Source organism: Phyllobates terribilis, unplaced genomic scaffold, assembly GCF_046119375.1.
Source record: "Phyllobates terribilis strain yellow unplaced genomic scaffold, ASM4611937v1 Scaffold_1__5_contigs__length_1240528914, whole genome shotgun sequence".
NCBI lineage: Eukaryota > Metazoa > Chordata > Amphibia > Anura > Dendrobatidae > Phyllobates > Phyllobates terribilis.
In genome coordinates this window covers 1,174,119,026-1,174,143,143 of record NW_027362761.1, presented here as the reverse complement: position 1 = coordinate 1,174,143,143, position 24,118 = coordinate 1,174,119,026, and the positions used below count along the sequence as shown (strand labels likewise).

At 40.0% G+C, this 24,118-nt stretch overlaps 1 pseudogene; it reads right to left on the bottom strand.

Annotated features, from left to right (window-relative positions):
- Positions 1–320: 320 nt before the first annotated feature.
- On the bottom strand, positions 321–1,981 carry LOC141173126 (forkhead box protein I1c-like; annotated as a pseudogene).
- Positions 1,982–24,118: the final 22,137 nt, after the last annotated feature.

Sequence of the window (24,118 nt, the reverse complement as noted above, 5' to 3'; positions counted from 1 at the left end):
ATAGCTACAAGATAAATAGATCACAAAATATAGAAAACATTTTTTTAGCAAAAGCCTCCTTTTAGATTATTTTTCTTTCGAAATCAGTAAGAAAGTTTAATTAAAGTCATAATCACAATCTCTTGGTTAATATAAATAGCAAAAATCATAAATACAATTAGTAAAAAACCACCCCCTCTCTCAAAATGATGCATTGAAGTATCAGACAACTATGTGATTGGCAGATCACTGTGCGCTGTCATTTACAATTAACGCCTTAAGAAAGTTCTATGCATTTTCTATGAAGATCAACAGCGGCCAGCATGACGTATCTCCTGGGCCTACACTTCGCTGCCGTCCCTGCAGTAGATGAGGCTGTTGACACTGAAATTGTTACAAAAATGGCTATTGAATTGACTGTTCGGGTTGGAGCTGGAGAAGGAACTGAAATAGAGGCCTCTGTGGAGATGTAAAGTGATCTGCAAATCTGCAGATGGTTTTTCCACAGAGCCTGCAGTAAAACTGCTTAATGCAGGGATGTAACTTTGGGAAAGTTCATTGACCAACCCCAGAGACCCCAGTGTTCACTGAGCTGGAGTCAAGGAGGAGGTCATACTGCTAAGAAAGGCATTTAGACAAGAGGTAGAGGGGATTCCTGGGGGAGATGTGATCTTCCGATCTTCTGAGGAGATTTCCACCTCTGGAGATTTTGGGATCATCACAGATGGTGTTTCACCACCTTTTGTCCTTAAAACCACACGACCGTCTTCACCTTTAACCGTGACAGCGTCAGTGTTGTTTGACTCTCTGATCTGCGCTTTCTTTTCCGGCGAAAGTTCCCATTGTCGAACATCTTCTCACATTTAGGATCTAGGGTCCAGTAATTACCTTTGCCTAAACAATGTTAAAAAAAATAATATAATGTAATATAAACAATATATACATTTAAAAATGTCAGCTCTAAAACACAAATATTACCAATATTGTACAAAATATTTTTAAAAATCTGTGAAATATTTTTTACTGATAGACCAAGTGAACACAATTGCAAAAATTTATTGGAAAATTCTTGTCATTCAAGTGGACAATGTAACATTTTGGAAGTGTTTTTTGGAGGGTTTTTTAGTTAAAATTCTTGCTCTGAGTTTGGATTGAAAATACTTTGGGTAATATTTTCTGCCTGTTTATTTTTGCTTGTACAATGTTTTATTCATGGCTACAGTTGGGCCATTTGAAGGCAAGAACTCCATAAATAGGATTATACAAACTGGAATTGCCGAAAAAATGAACAGCTATTTTTTTATATTTATGATTTGACATATTTTGATTAAAAATGAAATTAAAAGACAAAACCATGGGCGACTATAGAAAATACTAATACTGTTGCATCTAAATAAAATTATTAATTGGAATGATTGTAGTCATATTATTACCTGGATCATTCTCATCTCTTCGCACTTTCTTAAAACAGTCATTCAGAGACAAGTTGTGCCGAATAGAATTTTGCCATCCTGGGTTTTTTTTTCTTAGAAAATGGAAAATTGTCCTCCATATACTGATATATCTGGCTCAGGGTTAATTTCTTTTTTGGAGTACTTTGTATGGCCATAGCAATAAAAGCCAAATGAGAATATGGAGGACTCACTAGGTTCAGAAGTTCCTCCTGAACAGCTATGGATAGCCAACCAAGATCCGGACCACTGAAACCTGATGAATTAGGCAGGAACTGTCTCTCAGATCCATAAGAAGGTGGTGTATATGAGTTTGGGTTACTTCCATGAAGATGTCTAGGTCCAATAAACCATACGTAAGAGTTGGTTGAAGGTGGATAGTCCACAATTCCATAATTGGCTGCCCTTTGCATTGAATGTAGAATCTGCTGGTGATACATGGTGAAGTTCTCATAATATGCTACCATCTCTGTGGCCTCCTGGGCACTTTTTGGATGAGTCTGAGGAAGACTTGTAGATGTCTGATGAGCTGGAAGGTGAATTGAGTTCATGCTCTTCTTCTGTACCTTCACACATTAAGGTGTTTCTGACAACAGGTGCCTAATGGATTTGGAGTGCCGTCTTTATACACTGCTCAAAAAATTAAAGGGAACACTCAAATAACACATCCTCGATCTGAATGAATGAAATATTCTCATTGAATACTTTGTTCTGTACAAAGTTGAATGTGCTGACGACAAAATCACACAAAAATCAACAATGGAAATCAAATTTATTAACCAGTGGAGGCCTGGATTTGGAGTCACCCCCAAAATTAAAGTGGAAAAACACACTACAGGCTGATCCAATGTTGATGTAATGTCCTTAAAACAAGTCAAAATGAGGCTCAGTATTGTGTGTGGCCACCACGTGCCTGTATGACCTCCCTACAATGCCTGGGCATGCTCCTGATTAGGTTGCTGATGGTCTCCTGTGGGATCTCCTCCCAGACCTGGACTAAAGCATCCACCAACTCCTGGACAATCTGTGGTGCAACGTGACGTTGATGGATGGAGTGAGACATGATGTCCCATATGTGCTCAATCGGATTCAGGTCTGGGGAACGGGCGGGCCATTCCATAGCTTCAATGCATTCATCTTGCAGGAACTGCTGACACACTCCAGCCACATGAGGTCTGGCATTGTCCTGCATAAGGAGGAACCCAGGGCCAATCGCACCAAAATATGGTCTCACAAGGGGTCTGAGGATCTCATCTCGGTACCTAATGGCAGTCAGGCTACCTCTGGTGAGCACATGGAGGGCTGTGTGGCCCTCCAAAGAAATGCCACCCCACACCATTACTGACCCACTGCCAAACCGGTCATGCTGAAGGATGTTGCAGACAGCAGATCGCTATCCACAGCGTCTTCAGACTCTGTCACATCTGTCACATGTGCTCAGTGTGAACCTGCCTTCACCTGTGAAGAGCACAGGGTGCCAGTGGCGACTTTGCCAGTCCTGGTGTTCTGTGGCAAATGCCAAGCGTCCTGCACGGTGTTGGGCTGTGAGCACAACCCTCACCTGTGGACCTCGGGCCCTCATACCACCCTCATGGAGTCAGTTTCTAACTGTTTGTGCAGACACATGCACATTTGTGGCCTGCTGGAGGTCATTTTGGGGGGCTCTGGCAGTGATCTTTCTGTTCCTCCTTGCACAAAGGCGGAGGTAGCTGTCCTGCTGCTGAATTGCTGCCCTCCTACAGCCCCCTCCTCGTCTCCTGGTGTACTGGCCTGTCTCCTGGTAGCGCCTCCAGCCTATGGACACTACGCTGACACACAGCAAACCTTCTTGCCACAGCTCGCATTGATGTGCCATCCTGGATGAGCTGCACTACCTGAGCAACTTCTGTGGGATGTAGAGTCCGTCTCATGCTACCATGAGTGTGAAAGCACAACCAACATTCAAAAAATGACCAAAACATCAGCCAGAAAGCATTGGTACTGAGATGTGGTCTGTTGTCCCCACCTGCAGAACCACTCCTTTATTGAGGGTGTCTTGATAATTGCTAATAATTTCCATATATTGTCTATTTCATTTGCACAACAGCATGTGAAATTGATTGTCAATCAGTGTTGCTTCCTAAGTGTACAGTTTGATTTCACAGAAGTTTGATTTACTTTGAGTTATATTCTGTTGTTTAAGGGTTCCCTTTATTTTTTTGAGCAGTGTAATTCTCAGTAGTAGTGATCTTCCCTGCCCGAGGTCAGTGATTGGTGTGTTAACACACTTTTTTTTTTCTCAACAAGTTGGATGCCTCTCTTTAATGCATTTCAATATTTTTTTTTTCCTTAACTTGGATTAAAGCTGTGAAATAAAAGTAACAAAAAATTCTTCACATTTAAAAAAGAAAATTCTTCACATGGCTGATGAGATTCTCAAATATTTTTTATTACCTTCTACATAGATTATAACTAGTATTGAGCGAGTATGTATCATTAAGTCTTTCAGCGAGCACGCTCAGGTGCTCGCCAAGTATTTTGGCATGCTCGGTGTTTCATTCATTGTCGCCGCGCCGTAAAGTGTCACGGCTGTTAGACAGCTGTGACACATGAAGAGATTGCCTGTGCTCACCGAAAGAGTTAATGATACATATTCGTTCAACACTAATTATAACAAAAATTACGTAATAAAACCGCGTTCAGTTAAACAGCTAAACTTCTAGAATCTCTTTAAAAATAAGTAAAAATAGCAATTATTCTAATAACTAGTAATTTTCTGTGTTCACTCTGCATAGACAGAAAGCTGCCAATCAGTGGTAGAAGAATGGATATACAGACTCATGAATATGGAGGACTACATGGCAGCAGGTTTATTAGTCCTCTTGTTATAATCACCTGCTGATATAACTGTTATTTTATCAAAACTACATCAAACAACTCAGTAAGTGACACATAGCTGGAATCAGGGTCTCTGTCTCTGCATTATGCAGCTTTCAGATTTGATGGAAAAACATGGTGGCAGTTTCTCTTTAATGGTTTAATACAAAATACAATTATTACCTAAAATAAACAGAGAAAGAATATCAACTATGATCTTTTTTTCCATAAACAGCCCTCCTCTTGTTCACCGCTACATATCATCGCCAGATAAAAGCATAGCTGCAATACCAAACTCAGCCTATAGAAAAAGGTGGCGCTGTTGAGGGAAAAAAAATGGCCAATCCTATTTTCTTAAATGGCTCTTTTATACTATGGATGATAGTGACAGCACTTGCCAGGTTCTGTTACTAGATGATGAAAAATTATAAAATCACAAGAAGCTGGTAAGATGACTATATAAAAAAATGAGTTGTTTTTTAAATGGCAATGTACTGCTGTGCCATCTTCTTCTATATTTTTCATATAGGGGCACACTGGATTCTTATTTTTGGGAATTTTTAAACCATTTAAAAACAAATCTATCAGAAATCAACAGTGACACCTAATGGTCAAGAAATAATAAAATCAAACTTTTAACCCCTTCAGCCCCAGGGCTGTTTGCAACTTAATGACCAGGCCAAATTTTACAATTCTGACCACTTTCACTTTGAGGTAATAACTCTGGAACGCTTCAACTGATCCCACTGATTCTGAGATGTTATTTTCGTCACATATTTTACTTCATGATAGTGGTAAAATTTCTTTGATATGACTTGTGGGTTTTTTGTGAAAAAAAAAAAAAAAAAAAAAAAAAAAGGAAATTTGGAGAAATTAGCAATTTTCAAACTTTGAATTCTTATGTCCTTAAATCAGAGAAATATGTCACACAAAATAGTATATAAATAACGTTTCTTACATGTATGCTTTACATTAGCAAAATTTTTTAAACAATTGTTTTTTTGTTCGGAAGCTATAAGGGTTATAAGTTGATCAGCAATTTTTCATTTTTCCAACAAAATTTACAAAACCATTTTTAAGGACCACATCAAATTTGAAGTGACTTTGAGGGGTCTATATGATATAATATACCCAAAAGTGACACCATTCTAATAACTTCACCCCTCAAGGTGCTCAAAGCCATATTCAAGAAGTTTATTAACCTTTCAGGTGCTTCACAGGAATTAATGCAATGTGGAAGGAAAAAATGAACATTTAACTTTTTTTCACACAAATTTTACTTTAGACCCCAATTATTTTTTATTTTCACAAGAGTAACAGGAAAAATGAACCCAAAATTTGTACTGCAATTTCTTGTGAACATACAGATACCCCACATATGAGTAAAAACCACTATTTGAGAGTATGGCAGGGCTAGAAAAGGAAGATGCATCATTTGACCTTTTGAATGCAAAATTTGCTGTAATAATTAGCTGCCTCTTTTGGAGAGCCCCTAGTGTGCCTAAAAAGTGAAAATACCCCACAATTATCTGCATTTTTTAAACTAGACCTCTCAAGGAACTTATTTAGATGTGTGGTGAGCACCTTGAGCCCACAGATGCTTCAAAGAGCCTTGAAAACAAACAAAAGAAAAATCAAATTTTTTTCCACAAAAATTATCTTTTAGCCCCAAATTTTTTTTATTTTCACAAGGGTAACAGGAGAAATTCAACCCCAATAGTTGTTGTACAATTTCTCCAGAGTATGCTGATACCCCATATGCTTGGGAAAACCACTGTTTGGGTGCACGTCAGGGCTCGAAGGGAAGGAGCACCGTTTGACTTTTTGAACACAGAATTGGTGGAATTTAGAGCGGACACCATGTCGTGTTTGAAGAGCCTCTGATGTGTCTAAACAGTGGAAATCCCACACAAGTGACCCCATTTGGAAAACTAGACCGCTCAAGAAATGTATCTAAATGTGTGGTGAGTACCTTGAACCCCAGGTGTTTCGCAGAAAATTATAACGTTGAGTTGTGAAAATAAAAACGTGTATTTTTTTCCAGAAAAATGATCTTTGAGCCCCAATTTGTATTATTTGTACTAGGGTAACAATAGAAAATGGACCCCAAAATCTGTTGCTCAATTTCTCCTGAGTATGCAGATATGTGAAGGAAAACCACTGTTTGGAAACACGGCAGGGCTTGGAAGGGAAGGAGTGACGTTTTATAATGCTGACTTTGACAAAATGGTCTGTGGGTGTCATGTTGCGTTTGGAGAGCCCCTGATTTGCCAAAACATTGGAAACTCCCTCCGCAAGTGGCCCTATATTTAAATTGTTCTAGTGTGTCCCATTATGTGAATTGTATAATGTAGTGGCATATTTAAATTGTCTAGAGAGCATCAGGTTGACATAAGTCAGTTGTAAAGTGTACACTACTCATTTTCTAACATGTATAAGAGAACTAGGACCCATTCCCTCCAATAGTATTCTAGCAACAATGGACGTAAATAGTCTCTATACCAGTATTGACCATCAGGAATGCATCTGAGCTGCATTAAAATTTCTAAGAGCCCACACTACCCTCTCAGTCAATCAGATTGATTTCTGTAGTGATCTATTAACCTTGATCCTTGAGGATCAGTTCTATTTCCAAAAGAGGGGTACAGCAATGGACTCCAATGTAGCGCCCCCCTATGCCAACATATTTGAGTAATTTTGAGTGACTGTGTTTATACTCATCCTTTGTTAGATAAACACGTGTTGTGTTGGAAACGGTTTATCGATGACATATTTCTAATTTGGACTGGTACAGAGAGTAAATTTTTTATAATGACCTCAACACCATAATCTGTAACTTAAAATTTACCATGCATCAGGACTTACACTCCATACATTTTTTGGATACATGGATCACACTTACTGACACTGGGTGTCTGACTAGTGATTTATATACAAAACCAACAGACAGAAATAGCTTATGGTTATACTCTAGCTGTCATCCATGCCACGATAAAAGGTCTCTACCCAAATCACAGCACTGTAGGGTAGATCGAATAGTGTCCACAGCAGACGCTAGAAAAATTAGACATGAGGAAATGAATGTTAGGTTTCGGCAGAGAGGTTATCCATCTCATATCTTGAATCGGCTCATTCAATTCAATCCACAGCAAAAAAGCGGTCCACGACTGACTTTTGTGAACACCTACCATCCTTTTAGTGGAACAATATTTAAGTGCATTAAAAAACACTGGTCCCTGTTAGGCCAAACATACCCTGAAGTGCAGGAATTCATTGACGTCCCATTATTGTGTCACAAGAGATCTCAAAATATCCGTGATCACTTGGCCCACAAGCAAAGGACCGGTCCAACGCACTTTAGCCACCCCATGCACAGGTACTTTCCCTTGCCTTGGTTGTCTACAATGCTCAAATATTACAAAGGGTGATACATTTACACACACCCAATATGGCAAACGTTATCCCATCAAAGAATATTTTTCCTGTGATTCTACTTATGTTGTGTACATGATCAAGTGTCCATGCGGTCTCGGATATGTTGGTGAGACTACCCAACATATCCGAGACTGCTTCTCACAGCATAAATCCACAATTCGATGTGGATGTACAATGCTACCTATACCTGCACATTTCTTGGCTATGTCTCAAGGCATATCACAATTGAGATATCAAGTGATTGATCATATTCCACCAAACAGACGAGGAGGTAATTGGATCCAAAATCTTAAAAAACGTGAGCTATATTGGATACATACCCTACAGACCCTTACTCTGAAAGGCCTTAATAGGGAATATGAAGCACAATACGATTACTGTCTGTTCTGTTAAGATTCGTTTGTCTAATATCTGCTGACTCTGGCATTAGCATAATGTTAAAAAATTCAATGTTACTGATGATTTCTTCTTTGTCTTGTAGGTCACTAACTAAGGTCTTTTGCTACCTCTGAAACAAATTTCATAAGTATTCCCCATGACTCTTCAGGATCCCCTACTCACTACAGTGTATAACTCCTATTAGGTCTTCTATTTCTTGTTTAGTGGGAATCACCTCTTATTTATGTATTCTCTGTGTTTTCCCTTAGATTTGGCACATATATAACATCTTACATTATACCAGCTATTCTCCCAAAGCTGCATTCATTTCTCTGCATTCTAGCAATGTCCATCAACATACCTCAAGCGCACCGCATACATTGCGCATGTCTGGAAGTTGCTTGCATCTCAATGCTTTCCCTTGCGTTCCAGCATGCGCACCGGAAGTCCAATCGCTCACATTGCGCATGACTGAATATCCATATATGGGAGCGGCACGCACGCCGCTCTAAACACTGTACCAGATATAAACAGGAAGATATCTTCTCCTCTCTACACCTTACGGAGTCTTACCGCGATATTTATCCTGTGCACACCCTATACAATCAGGTATGTCGACACTATTAGGTATTCCTTGTTGTCTTTACTGTCTTGACTTATTTGTTTATGTGCCTACCTATTTCATCCATCCTATAGATGGATTGCGATAAGGTCTCCTTGTCACCCCTCTCTTTTCACTTCAATCAGACATACTATTTAGGCGTATTTTCCTTTGATTATGGATTAGTGACACTACTCTGTTGTTATTTTAACATCATTGAAAAGCCTATATATCTATCACATGCCACTTTACACCCCAGAACATCCTATAAACTTTTTTGCATTTTTGTGAGTGACTTCACAGTGTTCTATCTTGTGTATATGTATTGATTCTTGGATAAACTGTTAACAATTATGTATGATTTTCTTTCTGTGTTTAGCAAAGGCCCTGAGAAAGACTATATGAGGTCGAAACATTGGCCTGCTTATTTCCCACGGGTTTTTTTTCAATAAAATAATTTTTGCATCTATATTGGAGTGCCGAAGTCTCTCTTGTTATCCTTGGAAATATATTACTTCAGAGCACCCTGACATACGATACAGTGAGTGATCCCTCATTTCTTCTATAGTTGTAAAGTGTACGTCAGGTTTGTATACGTGAGTTGTGCAAGTCAGAAATGAATTTACTAGTCCATAGATATGTTGTATAGTCTGACGCATTTTTTTATACACAGGCCAGGTTTGTTGGGGCAGGTGTCGCACTGATAAGTGGTATCCTTGCATATCCCCTTTCTGTAACACTCAACACCTCTTTTGCAACCTTCCTTTTTTGAGGTTTGAGGGACGCCCCCAGGGGAAATGTTGGATTGGTACAATGTGAGCACATTCAGTTCCGAAAGTACTGGGGCCCGCTCCTTCTTGGTCTCCAAAGATTAAGGCCTTAATTACTACCTCCTGGAACTGAAGGTACATCGCACCAGTCTTGCCTGTACATCGTGATAGCACAAAAGCGCGTTGAAAATTGCCATCTGTATGATGTGGACTGCCAGCTTCTTGTACAACACCATGGCTTTTCTCATTGCACTGTATGGCTAGAGGATTTGATCAGAGAGATCAACTCCCCCCATGTACTTGCTGTACCCCAGTGCACAGTTTGGTTTGTGGATCGTGCAGAGGTACCTCATACAGTGCTGGGGGTGCTGCCATCACCATGTATGGTGGTCAAGAAAAGGACATCCCTCTTGTCCTTGTACATGACCAGCATGTTATTACTTTAGAATCTGCCTTCACCCTTTCTGATCAGCTGTCCAATTAGCGTCTTAGGGAGGCCCCTCTGATTTCTGTGGACAGTAGTGCAGGTTGCAGTAGCTCACACACAGAGGGACTTAACTTTTATACTAGCATCCCACTCTTTATCTACATAGAGGTGATAACTTTGATCCAGCAGTGAGTGCACCACATTCCACACAATTTTCCCACTCACTTCCAGGACAGGGTGGCATTCAGGAGTGCTTCAATCTGGGAGTCTTTCCCTTCATAAACTCTAAACCTGTGAGTGTACCCTGAGGTACTCTCACACACTTTGTAGAGCTTAATTCCTTTCCTGGCACTCTTACTGAGCTGGTACTGTCAGAATTTAAACCTTCCTTTGAAAAGGATTAGGAACTCATCCAGGTGGATCTTCCTTTTGGGGCATGTGCACCTCTGTAAACTTGTTGCTGATGTGTTCAATGACCTGCCAAACTTTGAAAAGATCGGCAAAGTTGGGGTCATCTCGGAGAGGTTATTGTGCATTATCATTATAATGCAAGAATTTGTGGATTGCCTCAAAACGTTTACTGGTCATGGTCATTTGGATCACTGGAGTGTTATACAAAACGTCAACACTCCAATATTGCCGAGCTGTGGCTTCTTCACTAGCCCCCTGTGAAGAACCAGACCCCAAAACAACATCATTTCTGTTGGGTCTACAGGGGTCTAGTTAGAAAATGATGAAGGGCGGTTTTGTGACAAAAATTGCTGGGCATCCGAATTTGTCGGAGTCACCATGAGGTTTACAAAATCTTCAGAGAAAAAGGAGTCCTTTCATTCCTGATTGTGACACAAAACCAGGAATTATAGTTTTCAGGGGGGGGGTGAGGTTCATACGGGGTCAGTAATGGTGGGTGCTGTTTCAGTTTCTGTCCTGGGGCATTTGTGTGGCATTTTGGTATCACTTGAGGAAGAGGAGGATGAAAAAGAAAGGTGGGATCCTCTCCCTCACTGTCAGAGGCAAGGACCTCCACTGAATACGGGGTTTGGGACGAGTGGGACGATATTTTTCACGTATGCGCGGTGTGTATCAAATTTTATTTGGGTGTTTGAGTGTTTGGTGTAAGCTTTTTTTTATTTAGAAGAGGAAAAAAAAAACAACCAGAGGTTGATCACTGATGTGCATCAGTGATCTGCGCTCGACTGCTGTACTACGGATGCACGGATGTGATTATTTTTCCGTGCTGACCCTAGCATTAGCACTAACTCAATCCAGTAGAAAAAGACCGTAGTAAGCGACATTTACTATGGTATATTTTTACTCTTTACTAACTAATCAATTCAGTAAAATATACCGCATTAGACAATTACTACAATATATTTTTACTGTCCCTAATCTAGTCCTATCAACTAATCTCAATGCTTCGCTACTCTATTCTTTTTTGACAAAAAAAACCCCCAACAATTGGAGGCCTGTCAATGAAATTAGTCACCAACCAGCGCTCATTGGCTGTAGGACATGGATGTGGTGCAAAAAGAGGAGGAAAAAAATAGGGAGAAAAAAAATCCTTGCCAAAAGCGAGCATGGATGCTAATCAGTGCTGTGCATCTGATCAACGGGGATGACTGCATGGATTGTTGTAAGACACCTGGTGGGTATCCCCTTCCTCTGAATTTCTGTTGCACCTCTTTTAGTGTTTGATCACAGGTAGAGGGATTACTGACAAAGCGTCTTACCCGATGGAATTAGGATTTAGGGACAGAGTTGATCGTAGATGTAGGATGTAGCCTATTATAGTGTAACAGACTGTTCCGATCAGTGGGTTTAACATATGAATAAGAGGAAAGATGACCATGTTCGCCCTTAAGGATCAGTGTCCAGAAATGAAAAGAGTGTGCGCCTGAGGATATGGTAAAGTGGAGGGAATCCCAAGCAGAATTAATGGTTTCAAAGAATTAATTGAGGCCATCGAGTGAGCCCCCCTCATATGCAAAATATGTCATCTATGTAGCGTTTCCACAGGATAGAGGGGATTGGAATAGACGACCGTGTCTTCAAATGCAGACATGTAACAATTAGCATATGGGTGGTTTCAGATTGCCTGAAACACTGATGCCCAGCCTGCGATTGGTGCTGTAAGACCCCAGATCATAGGCTTGTGCCTAGCAATGCCAGAGTCACCAGGGCCAGCTCTGATTGGTGCAATTGACGATGACCTTGATCGCACCAATCAGAGCGCACTGACCTGGTCTGAACTCTGAATGACGGATCTGTGTTTCATCATTCCAGATTCCAGATATGAGGAGAGTGGTCACTGAGAGAAATCTAATGTGCTGCTTCATGCTGTGCTGGGACTTGTCATGCCACAAACTTTATAAAGCCTGTGCCACCACTGCTAGTGTTCTTGATCCCTCCTTGATTCGTTCATGATCTGTCCTAATCCACCCCAATCCCTCTCTCCGCCCTTTCCCTCCTGATTTTCTGGCATGAGCACAACCGCATAGAATAACATTGGTCTGAGTGCGATCTGATGTTTTGTTTGTCAGACAGAAAATACAGCTATGTGCACGAGCCCCTAGGGAGGTGAAAGTCCACGGGTGGAGCATAGTGGTAGGTCTCCTTTAATGTATTGTTTATATAGAAATAAGACTTAATTCAGACTTTATGCTGCTCTACATTTCAATGAGGGAATTATGGTGAAGTGCTGCCACTCTGTCTCCACCCTTGTCTGCACCAATGAGACATTCACATACACCACAAAGGACAGAAACTATGACTTCAATGAACATCAGATCGGCCGCACCTATTTGTCCATCAGAGAATTAACCTGCTCATAAGCATACTGACAATTTGGTTGATGCAATCATCCTAATGGATGCACACTTCTATTTTTGTAGATATAGATTCTTGTTTTGAGAGGATCAGGTAACTTGCTTGGTCTTTGCCATCATTAGACATTCCACAGTCTGGAAAGTCATACAGGGAAATATCTAATAACTTGGTCATTGAGCTTAGTTGCCCTATACACTTTAGATAGATGTCAGCTGAATTATTGTGTTGATTGGCAAGCAGCTATCTGTCCCCACAGGGGAACAACAATAAAGGGCCCCTATGGGGCCCAAAGATCCCTTAAACCCATATGAAAAGACCAATACTATTAAGGTCCTTTCATATTTAGTGTCTCTGTTCAGGATTTTGCTTTGGGACCTAAGAGCTTCAGGTTAACCCACTGCGACCAAACTCCCCCATCATGTGCATGTTGAGCCATAGAGAGAATAAGCCACTGCCAGACAACCCAGACATTTCTCCCTACATTTGACATGAAGGGAGACCCCAATGAACCCCCATAAACACTAAGTAATTGGCTTCCATGGTGGTGAAATTAGGGTTTAGATGATGTCTACTCAATGTGTTTGGGTACCTTTTTAATACAGCACCAAAATTGTATGTTTCTAATCCTCGTTTCCCTAGTCATTGCCTGTTTATGTCTTTGACCAACTTGAGGTCATTCATCTGGATGGAGGTTCAACTGGAAAACCTTCAAATAAATGTTTATATCTGATCATTGCCCCATGTATATAGGCCCATTGATCAGCCTGAAAACAAGCAAATGGGGGCAAATACGCAGATCTAAGCAAAGACCTGCTGCCAACACTAATGAAACAACAACAACGTCACTAAGATCATTTGTGTGAAAGCCCCTCATGATAATGGATCAATATAAATAAAAACAAACAAGTAATGACCAACTTTCTTAATGGTTGATTAGTGACCGTCAGGGGCACAAAATCTGTCCATGTGAAATGGGGCCTCGACAATGTGATCACAGAATCTATTGGGCCATTTCATAAAAACCATCAGGGTTTATGTATCTGTACTGATCTTCTGACCTAGATTCTGATATTAATCACAATTATTGAGAAAAGAGGAAAATCTCCAGCATAGGATAAAGTTGAAACATAGTAATTTATTGAGTCCAAGATAAAAAAATCTTTGCGTTCATCCGAGAAATACAAGCATCACATCAATCTGCTCCAGTGAGGAATTACATCAGTCAAATCGACGCGTTTCAAGTCAGACGAGTCTTATTCATGATCTATTGTCAAAAAGAGGCAACTCTCATATATAGGGTTAGTAAGCCACCATCCAGAAACAGGTGCACTCATTAGTGAATGAAATAACAAGCTGTCTAAATGGGAGGAAAAGGGTTAAAATCAGCAACACAGCTATCAGGCAATGTGAGGAATGTGAGCTCCATAAGAAAAGAGAACTGATAAAAACAATCCCCAGAAAACCAACTCATGAATTAACTACCATCAATTGAACTGTAGAATTAAATCCTGGCGAGTGTTTAAACCATAAGGGATACGAGTTTGTAATTTAAAAATCCAAAAACTCTCTTTATTCAGAATTTTCCTCCTGAGGTCACCACCTCTGACGGGTTTAAAAACTTTTTCTATACGCATGTATTTTAAATATCGAGCATCTCCTCCGTGTTTAGCTTTGAAACCGCAGAGATATTAGTCGCAGAGGTGCTAGTAGTGTCAGAAATATGTCTACGAATGCGTTTTTTACGAGGACCTGTAGTACATCCTGCATATTGGATTTTACATATCACACATTCTATTAAATAAACCACAGAAGTCGTATTGCAGTTTATGAAACTCTTAATAGAATATTCACGTCCATTAGTTGAAGATACAAAGGTTGGAGAAACGTTTGCATAATTGCAGGACTTACAAATATTATGATGACCACATTTAAAAAAGCCTTTTATAGATTGGCAGGTAATGATTTATCCATATAATAGCTAGGTGAAAGAATATTACCCAAAGTACAGGCTTTTTAGCTACAAATCTTATATCCGTGTTCTGCAAAATTTATGCCAGTTAATATCCTGATTCAGCATAGGAAGGAATCTTTTAATAATTGAAATTATTTTATGGAGTTCAGTGCTATATTGTGTGGAGACTGTAATATAACAGTGTTGTTTCGGATGCTCCATAAGTTCTGCTCCATTCTAATCTTTCTTGTTATTTTTATATTTATCCTTGTTCTTATTAATAGTTCTATTAGTATTCAAAAGAACATCCCTTTTCATGTTATCCACAATTGACTCAGCTCGTAGGAGAGTCCATTCTGGGTAACCACGTTCCCTCAGTCTATTCTTAGTGGTGTGGAGTTCAGTTTCATATAAATCTCTAGTTGTGCAGTTTCTCTTCATCCTAACCAGTTCCCCGACGGGGATGTTTCTAATGGTCTGTATGGGATGACAGGAATGTGCTTCCAAAATAGATTCTGATAGTTTTCTATAGGTCATTGTAAAAACCTTGTTGTAGTAATTATCGCCTCTCGGAGTTATATCCAAAACATTAATTGTTTCAGCAGAGAAATGAGTGAATTTTAAATTATAAGTGTTCTCATTGATGTAAGACATAAAATTATTTATTTCTGTTTTCCCTCCATTCCAGATCAGTAATGTATCGTCTATGTAGCGTCCATAAAAAACTATATGCTTTGAAAAACTATTGCTATCAGACAGGAGGGAGAGACAGGACCACTTCATTTTAAATGGTCTTCTCCAAAATGGCCAGGTTTGGATTACATTTATTAGACGTGTAAGCCCATTAGACATGAGAAAATTGAATTGTAGGACCCTGGTCGAAAAGCCTAAGTCAACATTCCATTGTTGCTGTGCTTGAGCCTGCAATACACTTTTTTTCCTGACCACATCTCTGGCTCCTATTTTGATTAGCTGGCCTGGCATGGTAATGATACACGAACGACGTCATGCCAGGCTGGCTAATAGAAAGAGCAGCCTTGTTTGCAGTCAGGTAAGAGGAAGTTCATAGATCATCCATGCAGTTGTCAAAGAATACTGACCTAGCCGCTATACCAAGGTCCTGCAAATTTATTTGATTATCCCTAAAGCCATATTAAAGCTTGATCAATATGGTCATGATTGAAGATCAGACTTTGTCTCATTGGGTCTTAATCCTTAGGAAAAATGTTAATTAAGCATTACCAAACTATAATTGTCACCATGTGGTCACTCTGTTCAAAAAAGTCATTTTCAAGACGCTCGAAGCCATAAACCAGTTAACTAGTGAAGAATTCATCATTGTCATCTGACAAGTTATCTCACTGATATAAATTTCTACAATGTCATGTGATGAGTGATAATAAAGGCATCAGGTCCTAACCACCTGCTTGTAGCTTCAGGCAGGAGGAGGACGGGCAGTAGCCGCTGCTGATAAGGCGGCCATCGATCACACTACACCATCACTGCTCAGGTAATAGTGAGACTGGTGACAACACGCTGCTATCTATGGGGACCATCATATCTTTATATAACCAACTAATGGGATAACATCTCACTGACACCACCGCCTCGTTTACTCCCAACACTGTAAGAAGCCCATGTATATGAAAGGGGAGAAGACTGATGATTAGTATTTCACCACTCTTAATTTTTTTTTTTTTAAAGAGACTGTGAAGTTCTAAGATTCTTTTCGTATTTTTTTTCCTGTTCTAGTTATTCTTAGATCTCTATTCTTTGTAAAGAGAGAAGGGAGTAAGAGGAACATGGGTGGATCTCACCACGCTGCGAGGTAATCGTTGTTCGGGATGGAGATACATATGGAGGGTGCCGCTTCTGCTGGTGAGGCACAGCCATGAAGAGAAGGAGAAAGTAAGGGACATGGCACAACCATGCAATATTAAAATACAATTTATTCACAAACCATTAAAAACAAGGCTCCAAGCTAACTGTATAAAACCTGACGCGTTTCTGGCGCAACACAGACGCCATTAGTTGTAGGATATAGGTTTGCAATACACACCAGATATATATACCGGAAAATACCAATCAAAGGAATGATAATTGCATTTAGAAATAACAGCTGTGTGCTGCACTGATTAACCATTGATTATCTGGTGATTACAGAGAAAAAAAAAAAACAACCAAAACCCCGACCAAGAAATTGACTGTCATATAGCAGGCAAATTGGCACAAGTGGAGGTGAAATATAATGTAGGGGAATTAATAAATATTACCTAAATCATTTTTTTTGTTCACCACTTTAGGGAACTTTTGTATTTAATTGCAAAATCAAAAAAGACTCCCTTAGTGCCAAGAGTTTTTGCCAATTCCCCCCTCTGGATGGATACAGTACTTTCTCTATACCATGGAATTTAAAATGTGATTAATCACTGTTGTGGATGGTAGTAAAGTGCTTGGCCGCACCTGAGTAGGTACTGTTCTTGTTCCTAGTATTATTTATATGCTATGCTATTCGCTTTTTGAGCTTCTTGATCATACAACCAATGTACAACCAACCTGACATTACACAAACAGCATGCAATACAATGAACCACAAGGTGGGAATCACGATGAAACATTCCAGTACACAATTTATCCGTAAAAGATTTCCTCCAGGCTATTTGCGCTCCCGAATAACTTGTAAGTACAAGCTATAGTATTATCCTATATGGACCTTTATTATTTCTCCAAAAACATGTACATACAACGCGTTTCGACAAATAAAATGTCTTCCTCAGGTATTTTGTTATAATTGCTTCTTAGTTCTGACCAGCTTTTATAAGAGGTGTTACTATAAAGGTCAGGGTGTGGAGCACATATGGTTAATTTTGACACACCCATTCCAAAAATGCACTACAAGTCAGTAGTTGGTAAAAAGGAAAAAATCCCTATATGAATAAATATAAATACATGCAGAAAAAATAAAATGTGATATATAACTGCTTACATGATTGTTGTATGTTACGAAACTTTTTTTAAAAACATTTATAAAAAATATATATATAGGAAGACTAATAAAAATTATAACATATGTAAAACCATTAATAACAGTATCCAGAGGTATATTAATTCCTCCTATATCCCCTCAATAATATTATTCAGCCCATCTGGGTGTAAAGTGCCCATTTTAATTATTCAAAAGGATTCTTTACTGTTTAATCTCTCAGTGCAGTTTGGACAATTCTCAGGGATTTGTTCCACTGGTGTAACTTTTATGTTGGACTTTTTATTGTGTTTCAAGCACAAATGTCTAGATAGGCTGTGTTTCATAAAACCGTTTTTCGCATTATGCCTGTGCCCATTCATACGTGTTCTTAAAGTCTGCATGGTACGTCCCACGTACTGAAGGCCACAGGCACATGTAATGACATACACCACAAACTGGCTGTCACAAGACAGCTTCTGTATAATTGGGAAACTTTCACCCGTATTGTTGCAAAGGATTGTGTCCACATTGTGGTCAATTTCACAACAGCAGCATTTTTTCAAATGACGACATGTTACACCGATTTTTTTTTTTTTTTTTTTTTTATAAATGTTCTTTCTGTCTATGTTCCCATTTATTTGGATGATTTTCTGACCTCCCTGTGGTGGACACAATTTTTATGCCATGTGGTAGAGAAAATGATTTTTTTTTCCTGTCCCCTGCAAAAGTGCATACACTGCAGCGACCCCGTGAACATTTGTAGAATTCCTTGGCCAAAAGCCAAGTGGATGATGGCTGCGGAGACATCATGTGGAAATATCATCCTGGTTAATAAAGGATAGATGTTTTAAAATAATCTGTTTAAACTGGGGGACCATATGTGCGAAGAAAGTGACAGGATGGTATTCATATTGCGAACCATTGTGATGGTTGTTAAATTTATACAGAAGATCATGTCTAGATTTACTTTTGACATGATTGAATGCCCGTTAAATGCTGTGCCTGCCATAATGCCTGTCTGCAAGTCTGTTGTCAATGATGCCACCCTCTCGTGGGAAGGTGTCATCACTGGAACAGATGCGCCGGGCCCGTGTAAACTCTCCATGTGGAATGGCATCGATGGTGTGCCATGGATGGCAAATGCTGGATATTACGTTATTGCCAGAATTCTCTTTTCTGTACACAGATATTTCAGCAATGCTAAGTGGAACTCTGCAAGTAATTATAAGATGAAATGAAATTTGGCTGCTCAGTTCACTGGACAGAAATTGAGGTTATGGATGAAATCTGGAACCTATGATTGCTCCCCAACCTATACAAAAAGGAGAACATTCACGAAACGACCAAACCATGCAATATTAGAAAAAAATGAGTTTTGATCAGAAAAAAATAACACTCCTCCCACCAAACCATAAACAAAATTGCCAGGGATGGCAATAATTTAGACCTTATCGGGGCACCTGTTATCTGTAAAAAAAAAAAAAAAAAAAAAAAAAAATGAGCATAAAAATATTGTCACTGAATAAACAGTTAAGAACTGACATGATGAATAGATGGAGATTGGATGAATAAGCACTGGATAGGTTGAGAATGGATGGAAGGTGTTGTATGGCAATCTTAGCAAATGCATGTGGAATAGCTGAATAAAGATTAACTACATCACAAGTGACAAAGCAAGAAAATCTTCTTGTCAGGGGAAAAAACTTGTTGGACTGAGGATGTATCTTTGAGGTATCCCGGAATCTTGGTTACCAGGGGCCACAGATACTCGTCCAGCCATTTACTGAGATTTTCGTTTAAAGAATCGATGCCAGAAATTCTAGGCAAACGATAAAATATTGGAACAACTGGATGGTCAGGTAATAATCATTTTTGGATTTTGTTATCCAAAACCCCCAAAGAAATGCCCTCTGCAATATATTGGGACAAAGCAGATTTGAAAGAAAGTTAGTCACGAGAAAGTAGCTTGTATGTTAAGATTTCAGTTAAAATAGCAAAAACCAACTGCACATATTACGTGGTATCAAGGACCACTACACAGCCCACTTTATCAGATTGCTGAATGGTAATGTTGAAGTTAGATTGTATGTCTTTAATAGCTATAGACTGTTCACTATCCAAATTACTGTATGGCTGTAGGTACGTTCATGGAGTCTTCTGAGATCACATTTAACCAGGGTTTGAAATTGATCCAATGTAGGAGCCCTGGAGGTTTGGTGTTCAGGTGTACGTGGGGTAGGTGGTAATTTTACTGAAAGCTCTACTGAACAAACACGGTCTCATCCTATCCAAAGACAACTGACAACTTCTGTTACTGGATGGGCTACTCTACTTCCTTTCTTTGGCAGCCGCACCAAGTTACGCCTTTTAGATGAGGGACAGAAAGGCCATGTGCTCCAGAGGATGGCAAGCACTGCATCAAGTGGCCTCTCCTCCTCTTCCTTCACCTTAAAATCCCACAGTACAGTCCTCAGTGGTGTCATCCCAATTACCCCTGTTTCCCCCCACGTCACAACTCTCCAACCACTCAACTGACTGTGGGGAACACAGATGGGCGAGTCTGCAGATCTGTTCAGACATTCTATTTCATGGGCATCAGAAGTCTGCTCCAAAGACTCACAGACTCAAAAGGAGAAAAGTATCTGCACCAATGCCCAAAATCTTTTTCTGTTGGGCTTATTTTTAGACTGCAAAGGATGACCCATCTCACCTTATCTGCCAACTTTGTAAAAGAACAACTCTGTAGAGGCAAAAATCGCAATAATTTGACTACTACATGCATGAACCGGTACATGCGTGATCAACATGCATTAGTCTGGGAATCTCACTGTACTGAAATGCGGACTAGCAGGCCTCGCCAAACACCCCATCAACCTAATCTGCTGATTCTTCCTCCTCTGTCACCATGGCAAGTGTTCTCACACAGGTTTCCGGCCACAGAACCTCCACTTGTTTAGCCGCTACAGTCGGGGTGAGTTAGAACCCGTGAGCTGTTACGGAAGTGGACTTGTCTGCTGTTTTTGTTTCACTGAGCACACCACATCTTTCTCAAAACACCATAACATCCTGCACCTCACTCAAAGCCCAGCAGTTTGTCATGTTCACCCTACTCTACCCTCTCAAGGCAGCAGCTAGTCCTCGATCCCGCGGTTGTGGTCACGTAAAAGATTTTTCCTCCTACACATGATGGCTACGTGGTTGAACACCACCATCTCCAACTGTTGGCCATGGAAATGCTGCCTTTCTGACTGGTGGATACAGATGGTTTCTGAAAGCTGATGGCCATCGCTGTTGCCCAGTTGGCATTAATTCTCTAAGAAAGATGTGTCTGGGCTACACCAGCATGTTGCAGACAACATCACTATTTCCTTGAAAAAATCTGTCTGCCATGGTGCATTTCACCACAGACACCTCGACAAGCTAGCATGACCAGGGGCATTACATCTCGCTGACTGGGCACTGAGTGACTAGTGGCTGTGTGGGCAAAGGGGAAGGGGCTGCTCCACAAGTCTTGAAGTCCCCTTTTCTTGTGGGACAAACCACTGTATCTGACACCTCCTACACCTCCTCTAGAGCCTCCACTGTGCCCTCAACCCCTGCCTTAATGACACACGTTCCAATAGTGCAGAGAGCATCCCCCCTACCTTTGTATTGTGCAGCTAGGGCTCACCGAAATTAGGCAGTGTTAAAATTAAGAGCAACGAGTCCTGGCGCAGTATCTCATTTTGCATAGCTTGGGCCAATGCAGTATGGATATGGTGCGAGTCACATATGCGGAGTGGGCACAGATTAAGGACCTCTGAACCCTTCTGCGCTGTTTTTAAATGGTTATTTAGATAGCGCTGACGATGCCATCACCAGCATCACTATTCTGGTCAGCTACATGCTGGAGCACACTTTGAATAGTCTGTGGCAGGAGCTTGTGGTCCCTGAGGAAGAGGAGGAAGTAGAGGAGGATGCGGGAGGGATAACAATATTTCAAAATTCCAGACTGTCGTCACACAGGTGGGTGCCAATGGAGGGTGGATTACAGCGATTGAGATTTTTTTTCATGACATAATGTACTTCATAATAGTGGTAACATTTGTTTGATTTGACTTGCATTTATTTGAGAAAATTGGAAATTAGGCAAAAATGTTAAAAATGTAACAACTTTTTCACTTTTAATTTTTATGCCCTTAAACCAGAAAATTATGTAACACAAATTGGTTAATAAATAACATTTCCTGCATGTATACTTTACATAAACACAATTTTTGAAACATAATTTTTTTTTGTTAGGAAGTTAGAAGGGTTAAAAGTTGATCAGTGATTTCTTTTTTCCAACAAAATTTACAAAACCATTTTTTTTTAAGGGACAGAACGTCACATTTGAAGTGACTTTGAGGAGCCTATATGACAGAAAATACCCAAAAGAGATGACATTCTAAAAAATGTACCCCCTCAAAGACCTCAAAACCACATTCAAGAAGTTCATTAACCCTTCAGGCACTTCATAGGAACTAAAGCAATAAGAAGGAAAAAAATTTAATTTAGCGCCAATTTTTTTCCTTTTCACAAAGGTATCAGGAGAAAATGGACCCCAAAATTTGTTGTGCAATTCTGAGTGTGCCGATGCCCCATATGTGGAGGAAAACTACTGTTTGAGCGCATGACAGGGCTTAGCATGGAAGTAGCACCATTTGACTTTTGAACGCAAAAGGTGGCTGGACTCGAGTAGATGCCATGTCGTGTTTGGAAAGCTCCTGATGTGCCTAAACAGTGGAAACCCCCCACAGGTGACCCTATTTGGAAACTAGAGCCTCAAGGAATTTATCTAGATGTGTGGTGAGCACCTTGAACTCCCAAGTGCGTCACAGAAATTTATAATGTAGAGCTGTGAAAAGAAAAAAAATCACATTTTTTCCCACACAAATGTTTTTTTAGCCCAAAGTTGTTTATTTTCAAAAGTGTAACGAATGAAAATGGACCCCAAAATTTGTTGTGCAATTTCTGCTGAGAATGCCGATAACCCATATATATGGTAAAATTAGTGTTTTGGCACTCTGAAGGAAAGGAGACGTTTAGAACGCAAAAATGTCTGGAATCGAGATTGGATGCCATGTCGCATTTGGAGAGCCCCTGATGTGCCTAAACAGTGAAAACCCCACACAATTGACCCCATTTTGGAAATTAGACCCTTCAAGGAATTTATCTAGATGTGTGATGAGCACCTTGAACCCCTATGTGATTTACAGAAATTTATAACGTAGAGTTGTGAAAATTAAAAAAAATCACATTTTACCAGCAAAAATGTTATTTAAGCCCCAATTTTTTTTTTCACAAGGGTAACAGGAGAAAATTTACCCCATTTTTTTTTTTGTGCAAATTATTCTGAGTACTCTGATAACCCATATGGGGGAAACCTACCGTTTGCATGCGCGTCAGGGCTCGGAAAGGAAAGAGTGACGTTTGGGAAGTCAGACGCGGGCATCATGTCGCGTTTGTGCTCTGATGTGCCTAAACAGTGGAAACTCTCACAAGTGACCCTATAGTAACATAGTAACATAGTTTTAAGGTTGAAGGAAGACTAAGTCTATCTAGTTCAACCCATAGCCTAACATGTTGATCCAGAGGAAGGCATAAAAACCCCATGTGGCAAACACTAAGCTCCACATTGGGGAAAAAAATTCCTTCCCGACTCCATATGACAATCAGACTAGTTCCCTGGATCAACGCCCTATCAAGGAATCTAGTATTTATAACTTGTAATATTATACTTTTCAAGAAAGGCATCCATGCCATTCTTGAATTTTAACAGGGAATCGCTCATTACAACATCATGCGGCAGAGAGTTCCATAGTCTCACTGCTCTTACAGTAAAGAATCCCCGTCTGTGATTATGATTAAACCTTCTTTCCTCCAGACGTAGAAGATGCCCCCTTGTCCCCGTCTCAGGTCTCAGAGTAAAAAAGATCAGTAGAAAGGTCTTTGTACTGTCCCCTCATATACTTGTACATAGTAATAAGATCGCCCCTAAGCCTTCTTTTTTTCACAGTAAATAACCCCAAGTGTAATAACCTGTCTTGGTATTGCAGACCCCCAAGTCCTCTAATAACCTTGGTCGCTCTTCTCTGCACCCGCTCTAGTTCAGCTATGTCTTTCTTATACACCGGAGACCAAAACTGTACACAGTATTATAAGTGTGGTCGCACTAGTGACTTGTATAGAGGTAAAATTGTGTTCTCCTCTTGAGCAACTCTTTTAATGCATCCCATTATTTTATTTGCCTTTGCAGCAGCTGCCTGACACTGGCCACTAAACGTGAGCTTTTCGTCCACCAATACACCGAGGTCTTTTTCAGTTACAGTTTTGCCCAGTGTTTTGCAATTAAGCATATAATTATACATCTTATGTCCTCTGCCCAAGTGCATTACATTACATTTATCCCCATTAAAGCTCATTTGCTATTTATCAGCCCAAGCTTCTAGTTTACATAG